The following is a 10959-nucleotide window of genomic DNA, read 5'->3' as shown; positions in this document are numbered from 1 at the left end:
TGCTCTGCCTGCTTCTTCTCTCTTGCTCTTCCTCCACTCTTGACGCCAATGGCGCCGATCTGCCGGTTCTCAGCCACAGAGAAAGGAAAGGCCCCCCGGGAGGGCCCCGACCCGCTCCCGCCGAAGAAATGTCCAGCCCCGCGCCGCTGCGATGAGGTCGCGTGGCCGGAGATGATGAGACCTTGGTACGAGTGTCCACCTCCCGGGTTCCCGCTACCCCTGCACCGGGCAGAGGGCCTTGAAGAAAGGGACGACGAGTGTCACCGCCCGCGACGCAGGTGAGGCCGACGAGCCACTGCGGCGCGTGCTGTCACTCCTGGAGTCCACGCTGCGGACTCCTCTCGTGAGCTTGTGCTCCACGCTGCGATGCATCTAAGCACCTGGATCCGCTTCCCTCCATCCTTAGCCTTCGAGATGCCGCCGAGGGGGGCTCTCGAGCTTTGGCTGCAGCATGCTGACTGCGGCACCCCGGCGACCGGGGCGGAGGTCGAAGTCATCACTCCGGGCAAGGTCTTCATGACCCGAGGCTGGGGCGAGGTTGCCCGGGTCTGCCGAACAGGGGGCGCCCTCATAATTCACTTTGAATACGATGGCGCCTCCTTGATGCTCTTCAAGGTCTTCGACGCAGAAGGCCGCCGGCTAGAGTGCTGCCCCAGAGGAAGCAGTCAAGACACCGAGGTGGCAAGGGCTGGGCCTGCAACTCACTCCCCAATGACTCCTCAGGTAGCAGCGGAGATGCTTGGGAGTCAAGCGACTCTCCCGAGCTCCTCGTGACTCCAGAGACAAGCGACGACAGCTACGTGCCCCCGAGCTCGCGTCGCACCCGGAGCAAGGCGACTACGTCAGGGCACCGGCGCAGCTGGTCTGGATGGGGTGGGCGTCGGCCTCCCGTGGCCCACTGTTGATGATGGCATCAGCCATGGAGGCGTGTGTAGTTAGGGCTCCTTAGGATTCGTGTCTTTTGTTCCTTGCAAGGAATCAGGAAAATACCCTGCGGGGGCGTGTAAAGGGTCCGCGATATCTTTTGCTGATATTATCCTTATTATGAAATGGTGTGAATGTCTGTCCTATCCCGGCTTGGTTCCCCCTTTCTGATCTCTCGACGACTCGGTGCTCTACGCTGAGAGGTCTCGGTCCCCAGACAGGCTTCAGCCATCGCTGGTATGCCAGGTCGCAATGCCGTGGTCAAGGCCAGGAGGTGAGCGGCCCGAGGTCCAGTAAGAGCCGCTGAGGCGCGATGCTCAGGAGGTTCCCTTTAGTGCACAAGCAGCTGCAGAGAGATGAGAAAGGAAGGCAACGTTGCCGTCACAGTGCCGTATCTATGTGGAGATTTTGGGCAACATCAATTAGTCATTGCAGGCGAGAAACTTATCTCGAAGGCTTGGAGTCATCCCATCGTGCTGCGCCGGACTTGGGCGTCGGCAGCTGGGATGCAGTTGGATTAGGCCTTGGCGAGCTTCTCCTCTCCTTCCCATATCCTCCGTAGCGCTCTACGTCCTCAGGTCCCGGCCCTCGAGCATGCTCAGCCGCCACTGGTATGCCAGGTCACGATGCCGTGGTCAAGGCCAGGGGTGAGGGCTAGAGAGCCAGTAAGAGCTCCTGAGTCGCGATGCTCAGGAGCCCCCCTTTTAACGTGCAAGCGGATCGCTCGGGAAAGAGAGAGAGAGAGAGAGAGAGAGAGAGAGAGAGAGAGAGAGAGCTTGTGATGCCACCCGCTGTTGGCCTCAGGGGGGTCCTGTAAACCAACATGAGAGACGCACGGATCGCCATTATGATTGCCGGCCGGCCATTGGTTGCTCTCAGAGTGGCGAGGGCACTGAGGGCCTGGTGAGGTGACGCTTGCGGGGCTGCCGTGGGCCAGAGCTCGACCACTCAGATTTGTCAGCGTTGCGGGGACGGACCCATGCGCAAGCGCCGTGCCAACGTAAGCAGGTCCAGTGGTAGGTGCCAATCGAGCAGATGATAATCACAGACAGGTTAAGCATGAAAGGCAAATCATCTTAGATAAAAAGCAGGAGGGGTACATGCCACTGGGTCAGGCCCGAGTGGCTTAGGGGATGATGCAGCCCGAGGGGCGCCCCCTGGCAAGGTAAGCTAAAGACATAAGCAAAAGGGATACATGCCGCAGGGACAAACCCATGCGGCCTAGGAATGATGCGGCCCTGGGGGCACTCCCAGCTGAAATGAACTTGGAAAATGTCACCTGATTTCGTTGCGGATGGAGGGGTGTTGGAGTAGCTGAAGATGCGTGGTGAAGAGGCCGGCCCTCACGAGCCACCAAAGCCCTGAGCCTCGGGAGGCTCTGGGGGGCCGGGTGGTTCCCTGAGGACCACCTCCATCTCCGCCAGAACCTCGTGATGCCTGGCCTCCTGAGCCGCCAGAATGCCCCGCAGATGGCGCTGGTGAGAAGCAACCGTGTTCGGCAGTCCAAAAGGCATATGAACGTAGCTGTGCGGCGGACCCTCGCAATGTCCCACGTGCAAAGGCCATAGGTGCTCCTGAGATGCGGCTCGGTTGAGCCCCAGTAAGTCGATGCAGACGCGCAGCCCGCCATCCTCGCCTGGATGGGGAGCTACGCCAGGCAGGCAGCGATCGCCACGTACGACTCTTGGTTCCTGAAGCTCTTGGGTGATCTTAGTGATAAACTCCTGAGGGTCGGGCCTTCCTTCCCCCATGCCTTCCTGAGGGAAACGTGTCGCGAAGCACGCCTCCAAGTGGTGCCCGAGCGCCTCCCTCGTGATCTTGGCAAAGTCTGAGGCCCTCCAGAAGAGAGCCCCAGAGCCCTGCCCGAGGAGGGCGCTAGGCGTGCCTTCCTATGCGATGGAGGAAGGCGCCCCTTGCACGGGCGCAGATCTTGATGCGACACTTCCGGAGATGCTAACCTCCGGAGGCCTAGAGCTGGGCGATGTTTTCTTCTTCTTGGGAGCTACCTCAGGAGGGTTCTCACTCTTGCAATCCGGGTCTTCAATTGATGCTGCCTGAAAGGCATGCTCGAGCAAGCACACCGCATCCTTCTCTTCGCAGGGGACCGTGATAACCCCATTGCTTCCTGGCATCTTGAGGACATTGTAGCCATGGTGGGTCACCGCCATGAACTTGGCCAGGGCCGGATACCCGAGGATGGCATTGTATGGCAGGCGAATATGGGCGACATCAAAGTCGATGAGCTCGGTTCAGTAGTTGTTGCACTATCCAAAAGTGACGGGGAGGCGAACCGTCCCTATCAAAGTGCTGGAGCCGTCAGTAACTCGGGAGAAAGGCTTGGTAGGCTGGAGCTGATCATATGGCACTTTAAGGTTGTCGAACATCTCGACGAACAGGACGTTGAGGCCTGCACTGCCATCGATGAGAGTCCTGGTAACTTGCACATTGCTGATGACTAGGGAGCAGAGCATTGGGAGGACGCCAGCTGTGGCCGCACAGTTGAGTTGGTTTGCTGAGCTGAAAATGATGGCGCACATGGACCATCTGAGCGGGCGTGTGGCCTCGAGCTTGGGGAGGACTACATTCACCTCGCGAGCAAACTGCTTGAAGATGCGCTGAGAGGCTGGGGCCTGGGCACCACCCAGGATGCAAGCGACAGCCCGCGGCTCCTGGAAGCCCCCAGCCCCCTCGTCCTGGTGGTGGTCATCATTCATTCTTGGCGGCGACAGTGGAGGAAGACATGTGTTGCCTTGGAGGCGATCCTCGCGAGGCTGATCCCTCCAAGCTCCCTCGCGGGGCTGGTCCTGCCAGCGATCCTCTTGAGGTCAGTCACGCCACTCCTGGCGAGGGCCTCGGTCGTCCCATCGTCCTCTGCCTCTTCCTCCTCCTTGGCCGTAGCCCCGGTCGTTGCGCTCGGGGCATCGACCGATGTGTCCATCTCGAACGGCTCTGAGCTCCTAGCATTCATTGGTGTTGTGGGTGTAGAGGTTGTGGTAGGCACAGAATCAGCTGCCCTTGGACGAATCCAGCTAGTCCCTATCGCGCTTCATGTCTGGCTCTGCCGCGAGCACGGCTGCTCCATTACGCTTCACGTCCTTGGCCTTGGCCTTCTTCTCCTCTAGGTCAGCAGCTGGAAGCTCGAGGAGGGAGAGACGTCCCTCCTCAGCTCTTGCGCACTTGGTCACCAGGTTGAATAGCTCCAGAGATGTGCACAGGTCCTCGTGAATGGCGAGTTCCTCCTTCATCTTGACATCGCGGACGCCATCGGAGAACGCTGAGATGATGGCCTCCTCTGTTACCCTGGGAATCTTGAGGCGGGCATTGTTGAAGCGCTGGTTGTACTTCTGCAGAGTCTCTCCGGGCTGCTGCTTGGTGCAGTGCAGGTCACCCACGGCCGGTGGGCGGTTGCGGGTGCCCTGGAAGTTGGCGATGAAGCGGCTGCGCATCTTGTCCCAGGAAGAGATCAAGCCGGGAGTCAGGTTCAGGAGCCAGGTGCGGGCACTGTCCTTGAGCGCCATGGGAAACCAGTTCGCCATGACCTTTTCGTCTCCACTTGCCGCCTTGATGCCCAGCTCGTAGAGCTGCAGGAACTCCGCGGGGTCGATGGTGCCGTCGTAGCGAGGAGGCAGGTCCGGCTTGAACTTGACGGGCCAGGCGACGCTACGCAGCTCGGCGGTGAAGGCGCGGCATCCTGCCGTGGCCACTGGAGCTCTTTGCAGACGCGGGGCCTGCTCTTGATGGTTCTCGCGCACTGCCGCCTGTGGTAGCATAGGGTCTTGGCATGCTGGCGCAGGGATGCAGTCTTGCCGCACATGTCTGGGGAGCATGCGAGCGCCCTCTTGAGGCCGAGGGATTTCTTGACAGCTTCTTTCTTGCCGCGCGGGCGCCGGACACGGTGGGTCGCACCCAGGAGCCGCGCGCCTTGGAGCCAAGGTGCCTTCTTAGGGAGGAGGTGGCGGAGGCACCCCCTGAGCCGCATCGCCCATGCAGGACGGAGGGCGAGGCAGGGAGAGGGACTGCACCGGAGAGCCCCCTGCGGCGCTGACAAGCTCGGTGATATGAGCGAGCCACTCCTCGTAGAGGTCGTCGATGGGGTGGTAGTGCAGGAGCTCACATGCTAGGAGCAGCGCGGCGTGCGCGTCCGCGGAGGCGCGGCGAGCGTGATACGATGAGCCGGCTGGGGTCAGCGACGGAGTGGCGGTGCGGCCTTCCCGCCGCACCGAAGGATGCAGCGAAGATGCTTGCTGCTCGTTCCCCGTCGGGCCGGTGGTGGCGTGGGTGGCACGCGATGGAGAACAACGAGGAGCCCCACCGACGGGAGCCGTCTGGGCGACGTGGGCGACGAGAGCAGCCCGGCGCTCAGCACGAGCACGGCGAGCGTCCGCCATGGGTGCGACGAAGCGATGGGACATAGGCTAGTGGAGAGAAGATTCCGGTGCACCCCTACCTGGCGCACCAAATGTCGGATATCGGGTTCCGGTAAAACCCTTAAGGTTCGAACTCTGGGGTGCGCGCGGAGATCTTCTCCATGCCGATCCACTCCCACAACCTCGCCACGATTCTAAGCTAGCAAGATGAACAACACAAGGGACACGAGATTTATACTGGTTCAGGCCACCATTGTGGTGTAATACCCTACTCCAGTGTGTGGTGTGTGGATTGCCTCTTGGGCTGGTGAGGAACGGTACAAGGGAAGAACAGCCTTGTGAGGAGAGGTGTTCTTGTGCTGGTGTGGTTGGTTCTGGTCCGAATGGATCCGTCCCTCTCTATGGTGGTGGCTAGTCCTATTTATAGAGGCCTTGGTCCTCTTCCCAAATATTGAGCGGGAAGGGATTCCACAATGGCGGGATTTGAAGGGGGACAACCAGTACAAGCTATCCTAACTAAAGGTGGTCTTCAACTGCCAAAGGCACTGGTGATGACGCCATCTTGGGCTCCACAATGACCTTTGTCTTGCCGTCCTCCTAGTCCTGGTCTTATTGCACCGGTATGGAAACCTTTTCTTGATGCCTCGGTACTCTGCGCCTGCGCTTGCCCCCTTTGCACCAAAGAGGAAACAAGGACATTGCGCCGGCCGGCGCCCGCCTGGTCTTGATCGTCATGGCTTGCGTCATGCGCACCTCGCGAGGTACTCCTTGCCTTGATCTCTCCGTCTCCTCGCGAGCCTTCCTGGTGAGGCCGCCCCTGGGGAGGCCTTGCATTGTCCGCCCCACAAGGATTGGCCCCTCGCGAGGGTCTTGAACTTGGGTTGATGAAGACGGGCTGTACTGGGCCACTAATGAGCCATGCCACAGGCTGCAGGCAGGCAAGTCTGGATACGCCATATCCAGGATGCCAACAAAAAGATCTCAAAGACCGTGAATACTTTGGGATCATTGTCACCTGAAGAGTAATTCTCTGAAGTGTTGTTGGTGAGGATACCCTCGCCGCTCTTGGCCACTTGCCGGAGTATCCAATAAGCTCGGAGGCTGTGCGTTGGTTCGGTGTCTGGCGTTATGTGAATTTGACAGGGCTTGTCGAGCCATTCCTCGAAGACCGTTCTATGACCTGTGAAGGGCTTGATTTTCTTGTCCACGGGATGATGATTAGGTGCTCCGCGAGGGTGCATCCTTTTTGCCCGTCCGGGAGATGTCCCAAAGGCCTGTGGTTCCCAGCGGGCTGTCCGAGTTTTCCAGGCGCTTTCCATTGTGCAGTACTTCTGTACTACGTTTGCCAAATCGGCAAAGTGCAGTACACGACGGCGGTTGAGGGCATTAAGGATTCCCTCATCCGTGCGATTGTTGCAAAATACCGAGATCGCGTCGTCTTCACAACAATCCTTGATCTTGTTTTTAACAAGTAGGAATCTAGCCCAAAATTGGTGGACTATTTCTTGAGGCTGCTGCTGCATGCATATGTCCGGAGGACCGGAGTTTCTTGGGGAATATTGCTTGTGGTGGGTGGGCGGTTTCAAATCCGAACCTTGACCCACTGAGAAGTCTGGATTCTGAAGAATTTTCGAGGTTACAGGCCTGGGCTCTGGAGCATCCGGTGCGTTTTTAGGCTCAATGCCTGATTCCATGTTCGGAGGACAAGAAGTGTCTTCTAGAAGACGGGAGTCCGGTCGTCCGAGCTCGGAAACCCGAACATACTTTGTTCTCAACGTAGGAGAAAAGTCATTGTCGGTGTCGGTGTCAAAACTGGCGGATCTCGGGTAGGCGGTCCCGAACTGTGCGTCTAAGGCTAATGGTAACAGGAGGCGGGGGACACGATGTTTACCCAGGTTCGGGCCCTCTCTATGTAGGTAATACCCTACTTCCTGCTAGATTGATCTTGATGATATGAGTATTACAAGAGTTGATCTACCACGAGATCGGTGAGGCTAACCCTAGAAGCTAGCCTATGATTATGATTGTTCTTCTTGGTCCTACGGACTAAACCCTCCGGTTTATATAGACACTGAAGGAGGCTAGGGTTACACAGAGTCGGTTACAGAGAAGGGAATCTACATATCCGAATCGCCAAGCTTGCCTTCCACGCAAAGGAGAGTCCCATCCGGACACGGGACGAAGTCTTCTATCTTGTATCTTCATAGTCCAACAGTCCGGCCAAAGTATATAGTCCGGCTATCCGAGGACCCCCTAATCCAGGACTCCCTCAGTAGCCCCTGAACCAGGCTTCAATGACGACTGAGTCCGGTGTGTAGATTGTCTTCGGCATTGCAAGGCGGGTTCCTTCTCCGAATACTTCAAAATAGATCTTTAACACAAGAATTGTGTCCGGCTCTGCAAAAACAATTTCCACATACCACCGTCGAGAGCATACTATTTTACGGATCTAATCTGCTGATAGTTTATTCATAGAGTGACATCACACCATGGACCGATTATTATTCGAACCGTTTTATTAGCCTCCCCAACACGATTTCCGAGGCGGTTTCATTGGCACGTCTTGTCGAAGTAGAGATCGTGTCCACTTACCACGGTATACTCATTAATATGGGTGTGGGTAACCCAACCGAGCTATTAGCACGGCGCTTGGTAAATAAGCGAGTTTTAAGGCATGTGGGAAGGCGCATGATCTGCCTTTATAAAGGGATAAGAATTCCCCTTTCTCACCCACGCCTTCTGCTTCCTCTGCTCATCCATCCTCGAGCTCCAACGCCCAAGCTTTCGCCTTCTCCGCAAGAAAACTCCAAACATGTCCAAGACGGGAGGCAAGTGGATGGATTCCTCCGTCAAGAAGGAAGACATCAAGAAACTCCGGGCGGCCGGATATTTGTCCAAGGACATCGCGCATCGGCTTCCGGCCAAGGGGCAGGTCGTTCCTACCCCGGAGCCCCAGGAAAGGGTGGTATTTCTCTCCCATTTCGTCTGCGGGCTGGGATTCCCCCTACACCCATTCGTCCGCGGACTTATGTTCTATTACGGGCTGGATTTCCATGATTTGGCCCCCAACTCCATCCTCAACATCTCGGCATTTATTGTTGTGTGCGAGGCCTTTCTCCGCATCCCACCTCACTTCGGCCTATGGCTGAAGACTTTCAATGTGAAACCAAAAGTGGTCAGCGGCCAACCAGCGGAGTGCGGAGGCGCCATGGTGGGTAAGATGCCCAAGGTCACCTGGCTCGAAGGCTCTTTTGTGGGGACCGTAAAGGGGTGGCAATCGGGGTGGTTCCACATCACCGAGCCACGCGAGACTAACTGGGCAGCGGCCCCCGAATTCTCATACAGCATTCCCATGCGGCTCACCTCCTGGACGGAGAAGGGCTTATCCCGGGGCTCAGCGGAAGAACTGATTGGACTCCAGACATGTGTCCGAAATATGGTGAGCAAGAAAATCAAGCTCGTCAATGTGATCCAAGTCATGCTCTTCCGCCGGATCCTTCCATGCCAGAGGCGGGCTTACAATTTATGGGAGTTCGACCCGGCCACACACCAGATGTTGAAGGAGCTCTTCGACTCGACGCACGATGACATCTGGAAGGTGTTGTTCAAGGCCGGCGAGACACCACTGCCCACGACCAAAGACCGCGGGCTCAGTGCAAAACGCCAAGCTAATCCGGTGAGTTATCATATTTGCGAGACATGCCCTTTTACTAACATGCCTGTGGGAGGAACCTAAGCCTCCATACCAACCTTTCAGGATTGGGAAGCGGTGGCGGAGAGGATCGACTGTCCGGCCCAGCAACCTGAAGATCTGGAATCACCTCTCTTGACGAGGATGCTATTTCCAGCGCCCAATGAGGTGCCGGAGAAGAAGGCCAAGAAGGCGGCAACGGGGACCAGAGATGGTCTCCGTCGCAAGGGTGCCTCGGACACAGCGTCTGAGGACGCCGAGGCGAACTCCTCCACCAAAGACGACGAGGACGAGGAGGAAATCCGTCCCCCACCCACCGGGGGGAGGAAGAGGAAGGTCTCCACGCAAGGGGAGGCCAAAACATCCAAGAAGGGAACGACTTCCCTTTCGGACTACTCCGTTGCAGCTTCCAACAGCAGCGAGGAGTGGGACCCCAGGGTCAAGCCCCTGGCCAAATCGTAAGTATCCGGACATACCAGTATGCTAGATCTATTTGTTTCATTGCGTCTTACCGTACCAGTTATGCTCCTGCAGCCCGGCCAAGTCCAACATCGAGATATCCTCCTCTTCAGAGGGATCGTTGGACTCGGCGGTGAAGAACAGTAAGTCTCTCCCCCAAGGGTGCGGACAACACCGAGGTGTTGTCTCGAAGGATGCCGAGCCAAGGGGAGACCACTCCGGAGACGCCGGAGGGTGAGACTCTGGTGACCGAACACATGGGGGGCAAGGTCCCCACGGACACCGAGTTTGGGGGCCGCAACCAGTTTGGCCCCGAGCTGAACTTAGCTCCGGAAACCCAAAAGGTTCCGGATTCGGGAAAGAGGGCCTCCCCGGCAAGGGGAGCGAGCCATCTGTACCGATGACCTCCGTCCATCCGGAGGCACCGGACAGGTTGCTAGAAGCGCTTCGCGGCACTTCCATTGATGAAGAACATCGTACTCTGATGAGTATGGTGATTAAGAAGGTTCAGTTTGCCAAAAACGGACTGATAGAAGCCTAAGCCAGCCTTCTAACAGGCTTTGAGGTAAGCACTAAAATTGTGGGAAAATGTCACAACATAGACAGTAGCCCCTGATGCTCTGTTAGGTGTTCGGAAAGAAAAGCCGAATAGAGGATCAAATAATAATCATAGGAGTCTAACAGAAGATGTCTTATGTGAAATAAGCAGGCGTCGCTGCTAGCCGCTGTCGCTCGTACTACCAAGGTCTTCGGACTAAAGCAGAGCTTGGCGCGGACCGAGGAAGAACTCGGCCTTCTGAAGGGGCAGCTGGAGGAGAGCCAAGGTATATAGTACCCTGCATGTAAATTTTATGAGCAGTAATTGGTTCGCGCTAAGGAAAGCGTTGTGAACTTTTGTAGGGGCGACGACCGAGGTGGCGACCCTGAAGAAGGCGTTAGCCAAGGCCGAAGACAAAGCGGCCAAGGAACTTACCACATGCGAGAAGCATGAGTCCCGGGTCGGCGAGGTGCAGCAAGAGCTCCAGGATGCCGTCAAGAAGTATGAATCCTTAGAGTGTGACTCGAAGACTAAAGATTCTGAGCTTGCCAAGGCCCTCCAGAGCGCACAAGATGCCAGAGACGAAGCCCAGAAAGCCCTCCACCAGGAGGCCCAAAAGATTGCGGCGGGTAAGGCTTTTCTTATGCAAAGCAAGCATGTGAAGGAAACATTCTTTTTACTTACCCGAATTCGGAGGTCTCCAGGAGCGTTTGCGGATTTGCCACGTCGTATATCAGATGCTGCGGAGTTCTACCGAGGCGAAGAAGGGAGTTCGACAGAGAAGTTGTTCTGGTCCAGTACCTTGGGCTAGAGCATCCAAGTCCCTTGAGCGACCAGCTGAAACAGTTAGTCGAACTGCACAAGGCGGCCGAACTGGCCATGAGGGACCTTATAGTCTGGATGTGGCTGGTCGAGCCCCTGCCTAGCAGTTACTTCGGACTCGTTAAGCGGCTTGTGAGTGCCTGCCCGCGACTTGATGT

The sequence above is a fragment of the Triticum dicoccoides genome, chromosome 3B (genome assembly GCF_002162155.2).
Source record: "Triticum dicoccoides isolate Atlit2015 ecotype Zavitan chromosome 3B, WEW_v2.0, whole genome shotgun sequence".
NCBI classification, from domain to species: domain Eukaryota; kingdom Viridiplantae; phylum Streptophyta; class Magnoliopsida; order Poales; family Poaceae; genus Triticum; species Triticum dicoccoides.
Note: the sequence above shows the minus strand (reverse complement) of the source record.